The 14,480-nt window shown below is 52.4% G+C and overlaps 1 non-coding gene across 1 annotated transcript; it reads left to right on the top strand.

The window, feature by feature from the left end:
• Window positions 1–7,616: 7,616 nt before the first annotated feature.
• TRNAS-GCU (transfer RNA serine (anticodon GCU)) lies at window positions 7,617–7,698 on the top strand. The gene has a single exon. It is a non-coding gene; the product is annotated as a tRNA-Ser (tRNA).
• Window positions 7,699–14,480: the final 6,782 nt, after the last annotated feature.

The following is a 14,480-nucleotide window of genomic DNA, read 5'->3' as shown; positions in this document are numbered from 1 at the left end:
CCATGTGGGACCCAAACCCAGTAATGGCTGGGCTGCCCCAGCCATGACACACAGACACCGGGACTGGCCCCAGGAGACAAAAGTCCTAGTCCTGCCCTGACTCCCCATCGGCATTTGAGGTGCACTTGGCATATGATGGCAGCACCTGCACGTGTCAGGCTGTGCCGTACATATTATGACTATACCTGATGGGTGGGGGTCCATGTTGACACCACAGTATCACTATATCATAATAAAATGGTGATTTTTAATTGGTGAGTTGTTTTTAACTTCACCTGTCTCTGCCAAACTCGTTTTTCTATGACTAAAATTAAGTTTGGCTCTATTAGCCACAGGGCCTACGCTACGCTCAAAAAATGGCAAATCAGAGGAAACGAAAATTGATGCTGAATGTCGAGTTTTCAGGGATAGTTGGACCGCTGATTTTTGTGTTGTTGAACAAAACGGGAACATCCTGTGTCTGATTTGCCAAGAGAAAGTGGCTGTCGGCAAGGAGGACAACGTGGAGCGCCGTTATTCTACAAAACACACAAAGAAATGTGGCAGCGCGGTGGGGCGCAGTAGACTTGCTCGGGTGAAGTCTCTAACACGGAGCATGACCAGGCAGCCGTCTGCTTTCAGAGCTGTGAGGCAGAGGTCGGAGGCAGCGACCACGATCCGTCTCCTGATATCCGAGGCAATAGCGAAGAGAGGGAAACCACTGTCCGATGGAGAATTTGTGAAAGATGGCTTGGGCAGATTTACTGATAAACAGTCAATCCACACGTCCAAGCCTTCATTCACAAGCTGCAGTTGTTTCAGAAACAGTTGAATAAGAAGAATGTCACCCAACTCACAATACCGTTAATGGGATGTGCTGGGACTGTGACCCACGACAAGTTTTCTGCACCGATCGGCCGTCCGCTGAACGAATTCAAACAAAGACGTGCGGATTTCAGGGAACGCAGCGACGAGCTGGACCTGTTTGCAGATGCATTTGGAGCGGATGCCACCGATGTTCCTGGCACGATCCAAATGGCACTAATTGACATCCCAAATAACGGTGCCTTGAGGAGAGCTTTTGCCGAACAGGACCTACTGACATGTTATAGTCAATGTGTTACGTGGCACTCTTTCCCAGATCTAGAGTCACGCACTTCGGTTCATTGCCCTGTTTGGCAGCACGTATTGCTGGGAGCAGCTTTTCTCAAGACTGAAGAACATAAAAACAAAATCAAGATCACTTTGGGCAGACGGACATTTATCTGGAGTACTCCGCATCGCCACATCGAGTGTGCCGGCAGGGACTGATAACTGCTGCAGGCAAAAACAATGCCAGGTATCACACTAAAGAAACCAGTGTTCGTTGTAGTTTTCAGAAAGTTAAGAAGAGTAGACTTGTACACGTCATTGCTTTACACTGTTTTTGTACACGTGCAGCGTGGATGGGAGCTGCTCGTTTTCTTGAGACTTGACAACGGTTGTATTGCCGCCTGTCTCTTTTTTTGCCTGGATAGTTCCTGTTGTAACCGAATGTCCCAGTTACGAACGCACTGGAGAGCTGTGCTGTACGCTTGTTTAAGCCTGACCAATATGCTCAAGAGCAGAGCCCGAGCGATCTGGGCTCCAGCGTGAATTTGGAGCAGGTAAAATCTGTGTACAAATACTGTCCAGGGCTTGGATCGGGTTTGCTTCTGTTTCTCTTTGCGCAGGGTTGGGGGCTCAGCTTGTTAAAGATGTGATGTCCGCTGACACTTGGGGAGGAGGAGGTAAAACTAACCAGACACCTCCATAGACCTACTCTAGGCCGATGAATAGACCCACACGATCCTACAGGGAGCCCCAGGGGAAAAGACAGACTGGCAAAGACATGAAACCTCCCACTCTATCAGATATATTACTAGAGCCTCTCTTCTTCCTCAGACCCAAAGATATCACTGAGCTTATACACTTCATCCTCACACGCAACAATTTCACTTTTAATAATCAACATTTCCTCCAGATGATGGGAACAGCTATGGGCACTAAAATGGCCCCACAGTATGCCAACCTTTTTATGAGCCACCTGGAAGATGACTTCCTCAAGAACTGCACCATCAAACCCTTGCTGTACTTACGATAGATTGATGACATCTTCATCATTTGGACTGAGAACCTGCAATCTCTAATTGAGTTCCACCAGAAATTCAACAGTCACCATCCCTCCATCCGACTTTCCCTAGAATACTCCAGCACCAACATCCCCTTTTTAGACACAATGGTCAGTATCCAGAAGGGTAAAATACAGACCACAGTATACAAGAAACCCACAGACCAACACACATATCTGCACAGAACCAGCAATCACCCGAAACACACCAAAAAAGCTGTGATATACAGCCAAGCCCTCAGATCCCACCGCATCTGTACTGAAGAGCACACCCGGGATCGCCACCTCACCAATCTTAAAAAGGCTTTCACCCAGCAAGGACACTCCTCCAGACAGAGAGATCACACGTTTGAAAGAGCCACCCAGATACCACGTGAAGAACTGCTGCAGTACAGAAGGAAAACACCCACAAATCGCACACGGCTGGTTATGACATATCACCCCTCCCTCGAACCCGTACGGAAAATCCTCAAAAAATTGCAACCCATATTAGAAAAAGACCCTATTCTTAAAAAGATCTTGCCAGAGCCACCCATCCTAGCCTTCAGACAAGCACCGAACCTCGCCAACCTCCTCACCAGAAACAAACTTCCTCAAGCCCAGACCACACCAAAAGGGTCCAGACCGTGCCAGGACAAGCAATGCAAAACCTGCCCCCACATCTCCACCGCCCCCACTATTACTACACCCCACAACACAGCCATCAGCACCCCAGGATCTTACAGCTGCACCTCCAGAAATGTGATATACCTCATCCAATGCACCAAATGCCTTGATGGAAAATACGTGGGGAGTCCAGACAACAACTGCGCACCAGAACGAACGCACACCGGACATCTATCAAAGACAGAAACACCCAATTACCGATGGGGGCACATTTCTCACAGGAGGGCCGCTCTCTCCCCAATCTCTCAGTCCTGATCCTCCCTCAGCTTCCCGCAGGAGCCATGACTCGATTTTACCTGCACTGCTGCCGTGCCCCGAGGTGTCACAGGGCTGCCCTCTGCCGACATGCGGTGTTCATCCAGCTGGAGCTTAAAAGCAGAATTCAAATCCACATCATGGAAAACTAGTGTCACAGGCTTACTGAGACTACCGGAGTATGTAAGTGCAGGACGGGCTTTGCAAGAATTGAATCTCAAAGGAGCATCTCGGTTAGACACCTGTAGCAGGACTACAGCCCACTGCTTCAAACTCAGCTGTTTTGGTTTTTTCATTCCAGTTTATACTTGACTAACACAGAGCTTGGACACTGGAATGACATTTAAAATGAGGAGTCCAGCCATTGACTACGAACTTGGAAAAAACTCAGTTTAAGCAGAAGTCTGGGGACAGAAGGATTAACATTTTATCTTTTGAATGTTAGGAGTTCATCTGACTCCCATTACCATTGCACCCACGTGCCTTACAGCCTACGGTGGATGTATCTTCACAACTTCCCCGTGAGGTAGAGAAGGAGCATTCCCACTCACGGTCAGCGCACTGAGGCACAGAGGGACAAAAGGATGTGCCCAAGGTCAGCAGGGCAGGCTGTGGCAGAGGCTGGAACGAAGCTCAGCTTTCCAAAGTCCTTAGGTAACCGGTGACCGTGTTACCTCTCGGTAGAGCTTGCGTCTCCTCTCCTTTGCATGAAATGCAGGAGTAACCACAAACGCATGAAATACGCACCAGAAAGATAAGATTGAGGGCCAATGTTTCTATGATGAGGAATAGGAATGACTGGATCATTTCTTTTAAAAATTAGGGGAAAAGCCTCCATACGTTTCTCTTTCATACACCTCACTGCAGGATCACCATGCAATACAGCACAGCTTTGCTTCCCAAAGGCCAAAAAAACCCAACAATCTTTCTGCCTGAAAAACAATACAATTTAAGTCTTTTCAAAGGTTTGGCTTCATTCAAATGATTTACATGTGTTGTTTCAGTACAAGACACAAGAGGCATGCAGAGGAAATGTATGAACTCAACACAAGTTGCACCTTCGACTAATTTAAGTTATAAAGTTAAAGTAAAAAAAAGAAAACGTTTTCTATCAATGACTAGACAGAGATCAATAGGATAATCAAGCTGCTTTAAAAGCCTACAGCAATCAACAGTAATTGAATATAGTTTTGCTGTCATTTCATCATCTCTCATATTTTTAATTAGTCACCAAACTTCAACTAACCTTTGGCTGGCTTCTGGGTAAAAATTAGCTTTCAGGATCTATTGACAAGGTGGCGGAGTGCTTAAGGCGACGGGCTATTAATCCTTTGGGCTCTGTATGTGTGGGTTCAAATAACTTGTCATGAGTTACTTGTGTAAATCAGGGCTGAACCACTGATTGTCCTTCTGCTGACTTCCCTAGGAGCCAGACTGTCAAATGGTGAAACTTGGGCAATTTCGTGCACTGGGCACGTGTGTTTTGGGGGCTCTGGGCTCCAGGCAAGTGGGGAAATGTTAGCGCCCACACCAGGCTAGCCCACATAACAGACATCCTACCTCAAAAAGTATTCACTTCACAAGAGGTTGTGGTGGAGCATGACAGTGGGAACACCAAGTGGGCACTCTGCTCCCCACACACCTTGTCATCCCATTCCCAGTCTGGCCTTTCCCCCGGCGAGGCTTAGAAAGCCCCAGGAGTTAGGAGGATCTTGGGCGCGACTTAGAAAGCCCCAGGAGTTTGGGGGATCTTGGGGCGGGGGGCACTTGGCAGCAAGCTGAGCAGCTGCCTGGACAGGCACCAGGAAGGAACAACTCTCCCCAGTAATGGGATTTCTCTGCCCTGCGCGCGGCAGGTCTCACCCCACAGTGTTTTATCATGCACCCGCGTTCACCCCGCTGGCCCTTTTGCTCCAGCCTGACCCTCTGATCCCTGCGCGGCTTAGGAATGTCTTCCATTTTCTGCCGCCCGGGGGGATTCCCTACCCAAGACGGCTCCCGTGAAGAGCACGATACCGCGTGGATGAGCCCCTGTTGGTGATGGACAGGAGGGGTTTCGGAGCAGGGGGGACCAAAGGGGTCACCTCTGTGCAAGTCCTCGTGTCCTTCCCACCAAGGGGCAGAGAGGACACGCGCACTCAGGGCCCTCATTATCCCCCACGGGTGGTAAAAGGCTGTAAATTATTGTAGCCATTTCCCCGAGATGTCTGTCACCACCCTTCCCTCCGAAACATCACACAGAGACATTTGGGGTGCAAGAGAGACGAGCGTACATTCGAGTATGCACAAGGAAGAGCTTTCCAGTCCAGGCTCACAGGTCATTTCCTGATATTTCGTACTTTCTTAAAGCAAATGGCACTTTTTTTGAACCCGAGCATCCCTGGGGAGAAGTAAAACCAGGCCAGATGGCAAGTTTCAAACATCAGCCTTTCCATACAGACCACCGTAGGCAGCACGAGTTACAATCACCTCCGAGGAAACACTGGCATTTCTGCCGAACTTGTGCAGAGCTGGAAGGGTCTTGCGCAGACTTCCCCAACAACCTCGGAAACATTGTGGGATGAGGCTTGTTGGGCTGACAGTGTTTAAATCTTTGACCTCAGGAAGTGCTCCCCAAACTTTGCCTCCATATGAAGGAAGCTTACACCAGGAAACTACGGCTATGGACCGCACCCAGAGTGGTGGCGGATGGGTCCTTCTCGGCCTGGAGGGAGGTGGGCACTGGGGTCCTGCAGGGTTCAGTCGTCGGACCGGTATTATTTAATATCTTCATCAGCGATTTGGACGAGGGTGTGGAGAGCACTCTCTCCAAGTTGGCTGATGATACCAAGTTATAGGGGAAAGTTAGTACACCGGAGGGCAGGGAGCAGATTCAGGCCGACCTGGACAGGTTGGATCAAAGGGCAGAGAGAAATAGGATGCAATTTTAATAAAGATAAATGCAAGGTACTCCACCTGGGAAGGAGGAGCCCCAGCACACCTATAGGTTGTGGAGTGTCCTTCTCAGCAGCTCGGAGGCAGAGAGGGATCTTGGAGTCATAATTGACTCCAAGATGAACAGGAGCCGGCAGTGTAACGAGGCCATCCACAAGGCCAATCGCACCTTGTTGTGCATTAGCAGGTGCATGACTAATAGCTCAAGGGAGGCGATGCTCCCCCTCTATGCGGCACTGCTCAGGCCGCAGTTGGAGTACTGCGTCCAGATTTGGGCGCCGCACTTCAAGAGGGACGCGGGGAATCTGGAGAGGTCCAGAGGAGGGCCGCTCGCATGATTAGTGGCCTTCATGATAGACCCTACGAGGGGAGGTTGAGAGAGCTGAATCTCTTCAGCCTTCACAAGAGACGGCTGAGGGGAGATCTTGTGGCCGCCTATACATTTATTAGTGGACGTCAACGGGGAATAGGGGAAGCGCTGTTTCCTAAGGCGCCCCAGGGAGTGACTAGGAATAACAGGTGTAAACTAGTTGAGAGGGGATTTAGGTTAGATATCAGGAAGAAATGTTTCACAGTAAGGGCGGCCAGGATCTGGAATGGGCTCCCAAGAGAGGTGGTGCTGTCACCTACCTTGGAGGTCTTCAAGAGGAGGCTAGATAGTCACCTGGCTGGGGTCATCTGACCTCGGCCCTCTTTCCTGCCGGGGCAGGGGGGCGGACACGATGATCCATTGTGGTCCCTTCCGACTACAATCTATGAATCATCTTCTCTCCAACAGGCCATGGTTTGCTGTCCGGTGAGCCCACACACCCCCAGACAGCCTCAGGCTTCCTGGGTATAAGCAAGAGTGGATTTTGGCCAAATGAACATCTCTCCTCACCTGCCGGGCCAGTAGAAACACATATAACATGTTCCTCCCCCAGCGAGTTCCCTTCTCCTTCTTCGCGTGGAGAGGACATGAGTCCAGGAAGATGCGGAGGGACCCAGAGGCCAGCTCTACGCTGGGCTCCAAGCCTGCGCCCCAAACCCTGCGGGATCCCTCTGCGCAGGTACTTAGGTCTCAAGCGGACTGTGATGTTCAGGGTTCAGTAATGTTACCGAATCTGGACTCCATTTCCTCGTGTTTTACCCTTGAGGTTTCTAACAAGATCCGCGAGAGTTCACGTGCGACGTAGTGAAATATCTTTGACCACGCTCGGTAGTTTCCCCGCACGGTTATGCGCTTTGCCATTGTAAACGACAGCTTCACCCGAGAAGATCAGCTTGGGCTGGATTTGAGAGCACCTGTCCAGCGCGCCCTGAGGAAGAAAAAAGAGACAAACAATTGCACCATGAATCGCTGCAGGGGGATCCATTGGTGCTAAATCCAAAGCCTAGTCTCAAAGGAGCAATAAGGGAATAAGAGGGGCCACATACACGAATAACATTAAAGCACTGACTGCACCTGTTCTTTCCACCCCCGCCCCCAACATTGTGATGACCAGTGGTTTGGTGAGGGCCAACCCTTCTCATGATCCAGCATCTGACTCAGCCACTTCAATACTGCAGGAATCGCGCAAGACCTTCCAGCACGGGTGCGGTTTTTTGGTATTAAGAAAGATTTTTTTTTTGTGGTAGGAATTGTAACAGGCATGACAAGGTGGCCGAGTGGTTAAGGCGATGGACTGCTAATCCATTGTGTTCTGCATGCATGGGTTTGAATCCCATCCTTGTCGTGTGGCACTTTTGTGGAGTGAGGTGGGCACGCTGGAGGGGAGGAACAGGATCCAGCTAGCTCTGGACAGGTTGCAGAGGTGGGCGCATGAAACTAGGCTGGGATTCAACACAGACAAGTGCAGGGCAAATGAGCCAGCAGCACACCCATAGGCTGGGAATCACCCCTCTTGCCAACATGGTTGCGGAAAGGGATCTTGGAGTCATCGTTGACTCCAGGACAGACATGAGCCACCAATGCGAGGAAGTGGCCAGCAAGGCTAACCGCACCTTGTTGTGCATCTACAGATGCATCACAAGCAGGTCCAGGGAGGTGATCCTTCCCCTCTATGCGGCGCTGGGCACGCCGCAGTTGGAGTACTGCGTCCAGATGACGGAGAAGGAGACGCATGCATGCATTTCCAAATCACAGACACAGCGCGTGAGACAAGCAGCCTGCACATGGAAGATCTTGCATTTGTTTTAATCCGAGAACATTTAACAAGGATGGCCGCATATGTAGGGAACAGATAAGAAAGGCTAAAGTGGCGACCAAGCTTAGATTAGCAACAGAAATCACGGACAACCAGAAGTCCTTCTTTAGGTACATGGGGAACAGGAGGAAAACATGGGAGTGTGGGGCCATTCCTCAACAACACAGGAGAGCTGGTTACCAGCACCCAGGAGCAAGCTGAACTCCTGAATGACTACTTCGCCTCGGTCTTTCACTGGACCACGGGGAAAACAGCGCCAGGTGGAGTACAGGATGAGCACGGCAGGAATAACTGCCTTCCTACTATTGCCGTAGAATTGGCGTGTGATCAACTAAAAATATTAGACATGGACAGGTCAGTGGGACCAGATGATCTTCATCCAAGAGTGCTGAAGGAGCTGGCCGAAGTCATTGAGGACCCCTTGGTGAAACTCTTCCACAACTCGTGACGCTCTGGAGAAGTCCCTGAGGACTGGAAGAGGGCCAATGCTGTGCCCATCCACACGAAGGGCAGGAGGGAGGACCCGGGTAACTACAGGCCTCTCAATGACCTTCAGTCAACTGAAATCTCAGAGGTATTGCCAATTAGCAACAGATGCAATGAATCTCCTGCTCTGTTCAGCATTGCTGAGGCCTCCCCTGGGGTCCTGTGTCCTGGTTTGAGCCACACGATTCAAGAAGGCTGTATCGGGAGTTGATTATGCACCAAGTGCTGAGATGCAGCTGCTTCTGGGGTGGGGCATGCTGGAGGCTAGGTCTACAGCACCCCCTGTCATGAAAGAGCCAGGTGCCTGGCATGGGTCATGGTTGATGCTCTCCCAGGGTAACCCTGGCAGCATCGTCATCCTCTGCTGGGGGCATGGGGTAGAAGGAGCAGTTCTGCACAGGAGGTGGTAGGGATCGTTTGGGGTCCTGCCGCACCCCACCTCAATGGCGTGGGCAATGCCTTTGGATCCAATGCAAGGAGGCCAATATTTCCCAACTACCTCCAAGCCTTTTTAAGAACAGCAAAGCTCACAGGGATGCACTGTATTGCCCAAGGATGCATTTAGGGACACGGTTCAAAGGAACCTCAGCCAGCTTTCTGTTTTGTGTGCTTATAACTAACTGCAGTTCAGTGTTAGCCTGTAGACAACTCCCTGGCTGATGCAAAGGAACAGCTAGATGTTTCCCTTGCACCGACATTGACTGTGCTGCGAAACACTTGAGGCCACTTTCGAGATGCAGACTTCCCTGCTGCCACACTTCACAACACTGATGTCCAAGTTGGAGTTGCTAAATATAGAGACTCCCCTCAAGGAGTTCACTGGGGGTGATATGCAAGTCTCACACCACTAGCATCCTCCTTCATCTGCACCGGGTATTACTTGAAAGCTGCAGTCACCGACCAGGACACTATTGCCCTAGATATACAAATGCAGAGCAGAGATCGTTCCTACCCTACAGGAGCTTGCAGTGCAAGGACCTGGTTTCACAAAACCCAGCAGCATAGAGCCAAAGCAGCATCTCGGAGGCTGCTGCCAATGTAGTGCCAGACCCCGGCTGTTCCAAGCTTGGGCGAGGCGAGAAGGGTCGTGCAGTCATCGTTCCTCCGCCCTGCACAGCCAGGACCAAGCACAGTGACAGTCTGCAAGTTCCCAAAAGAGGCAAGGGACTGCTCACTGGGCATCTGCCCCAGATGGAGCACAGGCCGGACCCTGGAGGGATACGCCACGTGCAATGTGGTGCACTAGGGAGCAGCTCTGTGTCTAAGGCACAGTTTTCCAGAGATCCAACAATGCAGCAAGACTCCAGCTTTCCCCACTGTGGGCCTGTGCACTCATGGCACAGCAAGACTCAGGGGCGGGAGCTGTCCCTGGCATGTTTTTACATGATGAACAACACGCCCAGGCACTGCCCTTCTCTTCTGGCAGGGCTCAAGGTTATGGCAGCTCTAATGCAGCCTTCTGTTTAGTACCCAGAAATGGGGCTCCAGCAGTCCACCATCCCGGTCCCTTGGATAGCGATGTGGTTATGAACAGTTCTTGTGAACACATGCTCCTGTCCTGTTAACAACAGGGCTAAGCAAGATGCTGCTCCAAGCTGGACTGTCTCCTACAGCTTTGTCCCTCTAAGTAAGATCACCCATATAGTAGCCAAACATCTGGCTTGTATTTTATTATGAGTTTTGGCTTCCGCATGGAGAGTCATTTCCTCTGAAGCATACACTCAATATTATGCAAAGGCTTCCCATGCTCATTCTCCACCGCTGCCAGGCACTGTGCTCTGTAGGATCATTCCTGCAGTACATGGTGGGAGGCGTAACAAGAGCCCCAGCTCAGGTTCAACTCAAAAATACCCCAAAGAAACAACCCCACAATCCAATTTTTTTGGAAAGCCAGTGTCATTTTCAGACTCCCAATAGACAGTGTGGACAGACCAGATCTCCATGCTGCGACACCAGCACACAGAAGTGTTAAACCTCAACCCCACGTGAGGCCCAACGACTAGGGAATCCGACGAAGCAATTGCCCGTGGGATCCTGATACCCGTTAGCCAGAGCAGAGCAGGGGAAAACCCAAGCACACGCCGTGCTCAACTGCTTTATTAGAGCGGAGGCAACTTCAGACGGGTGCAGCCAGCGCACACGCCCTGCAGAAGAGCATTGCTTTCGTACATTTATACTTCTCAGTTCACCCTCATTACCATCAACCACGCCCAGTTTCCTTCTGCCCCGCCCACGGTTTCACCCCCGCATTTACATGGAATTGCCTAGGCCTGAGGAACCTGTCCACTCTGCCCCCACATGAGGTTGGCACCCCACTTCACCCCGACTGTCCCTACTTCATCCTGACCATCTTTAGTCACAGGTCTCAAAAGCCTTCTTTATGCACCCATTGGTTTCCTTTCCGTTTGGTTTCAGTTCCTCTACTTCACAATGAAACAAACAGTTAAACAACTAAACAGACTATTAACCATTTAAAGCCCTAAGTAAACAGTGCCTAGTTCAATCTCTAACTTGATTCAGCTCAGCTCAACAAGGGAAAAGGGTGAGAAAGAGCAGATTGCAAAAAAGGTGAGAAAAAGCAAGCATTAGGAAGGAATGCAGGAGCTGTAAGAAATCACCATCCTAACAACAACTAAGTACCAGCTTGCGCCCGTGTGCATGCACACTCATACAGGCACTGGACAGGGTACGTTGGGTGGCTGCTGTTCTGCAAGCCCGCTGCCAAGCTGCCCGGCAGTCCTGGCTGCAGTTTTTGCACCACAAGCAGCAGCCTAAAGAGGAACACGAGTCAGGAGTACAAAGAGGTGCAAGGATCATGAAACTAAGCACTGCCTGTGAAGCAATATTTCCAAGAGCAGCTTGGCTCTGCCCAAGGTGGTGCCTGGACTTGCAAAACAAGCATTGCCGAGTGGGAGAAGATGGTGGTATAGATCTCGGGGAAGTGGAAGAGGCTGCAGATCTTCAGGGTGACCAATAACAGTGTCCTGGAGATCACCGGGGATCTTGCTCCAGAGGACCCGGCGAATGGGAGCTCTGTCGCCCTTCGGACGTATGCAGCCACTCATGGAAGTGTCCAACCCCCAACCGCTACACGAGCTGGGCCTGGGACCCGGGAGTCCAGGGGTGGGAGCTGCGACCTTGGTGCCCATCGAGGGCAGCCACAGCTGTCCATGCCCTGCCATCCCCATGGGGCCCCTAATCTGCATGGGCTTTGCTCAAGCCGGTGGGCACCAGCCCAGCGTGAGTCCTGACCTGCCCCAGGCGATCTGCCCCAGCCCAAAGCATGCTGGGAGATTGCACCAGGCAGCAGAGCCAGGGGGCCTGAGTTATCTCCCTGCTCTGGGAGAGGGAGTCGGGGGCAGGCCAGGAGCCCGGACCCCTGAGCTCCCCTTGCTCTGGCAGGGGCTGGAGGGTTACGCGGGGGATCTGGGAACCCAGGCACCTGGGTGCCCTCCCGCACCCCAGCAAGCGCTCACCCACCTGAGGTCGGTCTTCAGCTCCACCGCCACGTCTCTGCCCCCCGCGGGGAGAAGAGAAGGGGAAGCAGAAAAGCTGGATGGGGAAAGGGCAAGAGGGGCTGAGCCCAGGGCAGGGCACAGAGCACCTCTGCCTGGACGCCCTGCCATGTGCTGGGCACCAGGGGCGCCCGCCCCAACTACATCATCCCAGCCAAGGCTTTTTCTAGCCGGGGCTTCAAAACCTCCAAGGATGGAGATTAGAGAGCCTCTGTGGGAGCCTGTTCCTGTGCTTTACTACCCGCCTCCTGAGCTTTTCCTCTGATCTAACCTAAACTTGGCTGGATGCAACCTGAGACCAATACCCCTTCTTATACCTAGGCCAACGTCTGCCCGCAAAGGCCAGCCACCTCTCCTATTCCCGCTATACCCAGCCTGACACCCCCACAGCCAGCTGCAGCTGCAGCTCCTGTCCCTGTTATACCCAGCCCAATGCCTGCAGAGCCAATCGCACCTCCTGTCCCTGTTATACCCAGCCCAATGCCCCCAGAGCCAATCGCAGCTCCTGTCCCCGTTATACCCAGCTCAATGCCCCCAGAGCCAGCTGCAGCTCCTGTCCCCGCTATACCCAGCCCAATGCCCCAGAGCCAGCTACAGCTCCTACCCTTGTTTTCTGCAGCTGGTCACCCCTGCCAGACCCAGCCACAGCTCCTACCGATTATACCCAGCCTGACGCCCCCCAGATCCAACTCGGGGCAGCAGGGAAACTGAGGCAGGAATGGCGTGACCCGCAACCCAGCAGCAGGTTGCCAGTGAGTGGGGTGAGCACCCAGGTGTCCGGGTCTCCAGGCCGTGCTGCCCTCTGGCATTGCTAGGTCAGAAATCTGAAATTATTGTATGGGAAGCTCAAATCCATGGATTTTCTGCAAAACTATCCTACAAAAAAAGCGTGCGAATAAGTCTTGTTCTTTTCGTAACATCCCTTTGCCATATACTGTTCTCATCACGTCCTCAGTCTTGATCAACAGCTTCATGGAGGCGGTGGTGGCGGTGGCAGGCCCTGCCCTGGGCCCACACAGCGCGTCCCCAGCACTGCAGCCTTGGTGAGGCCATTGATCAGTGCCATGAAGCCTGGCTACCCACACGGCTGGTCCAATATCTCAGCCCGAGCCCAGTCTGGCCCGCTTGCAAGACAAGTGCCGAGTCCTGTCCCCAGCAACGCTGGGCTGGGAACGGGGGAGAGGAGACTTGTCCCCACCTGGATGTGGACGTGTGCAATATGCCCAGATGTGTTTCCCAGGTGTGGGGGTAGCAGCTGGCCTAGAGGACCTGCTGCAGCTGGAGCCTTTGGCTGCACCAGGCCAGGGTGCTGAGGGGGTTGAACCCTGACCCCATGATCCCGGCGGGGACGTGGTCAATCCCCCGCCCCGGGGCACCTGGAAGAAGGCCCCGGCCCAGCCCCGTCTCCTGGGACTGCAAGGGCGGGCAGCCGGCACTGCCCCGTGCACAGCACAGAACCGGGGGCCAGTTTCAGGCTGGATGTAAGGAAGAATTTCTTTACTATACGACCCCCAAGGTCTGGAATAGCCTGCCGCCGGAGGTGGTTCAAGCACCAACTTCGAACACCTTCAAGAGACATTTGGATGTTTATCTTGCTGGGATCTTACGATCCCTGCTGACTTCTTGCCCCTGGGGCAGGGGGCTGGCCTCGATGATCTTCTGAGGTCCCTTCCAGCCCTAATGTGTATGAATCTATGAATCAATGAATTCATGCCACAAAAAAATGCATGTGCACTTTGAACATACAGCATCATCTGTTGAGCATCACGCACACAGGGTCGGGACCAAGAGCTTTCAACTTTACCCAGCCAAGGTCATTGCAGGCCACGCTGGCTTGCCAGGGCTGCAGCGTGTGTGCTCTGCTGTCTGTGGCCTCAAGACCGGCTGCCTGGATTGCGTCCCCAGGCCCGCTGGGACGAGGCTGTTGCGCCGGGCTGAGTGCAAGGGGTGCCTGTCCCCGCCAGGGCTGGGCCTGTCTCTCACTGGGACTGGCTGGCTGCAGGCCTCTGGCCTGGCCTCATTGCATCCTGCTCAGTACATCTGGACAGACGGCCGGGGCAGACATTACGCTGTAACCGGAATAAGTGATCACAGTCCGGTCTATATCCACTGCACAAGAGAAGTTTGGCACACGTCGTTTAAATGGAGGGAGGTGGTTTGAGATTTGCACCCCCTGCCAAGGGCAGAGGTATTCTCTTCTTGCTACCAATCTAAGTTACACTGCGTAGAGATAAAACCGTAACTTAGATCAAGTGCACCTCGGCCTTTTTGAGTGTCTCTACTCGCCAGGGTCACCACACCGGGAACCTC

Source organism: Alligator mississippiensis, chromosome 11, assembly GCF_030867095.1.
Source record: "Alligator mississippiensis isolate rAllMis1 chromosome 11, rAllMis1, whole genome shotgun sequence".
Lineage (NCBI taxonomy): Eukaryota > Metazoa > Chordata > Crocodylia > Alligatoridae > Alligator > Alligator mississippiensis.
Note: the sequence above shows the minus strand (reverse complement) of the source record. Positions and strands in the feature narration are given on the sequence as shown.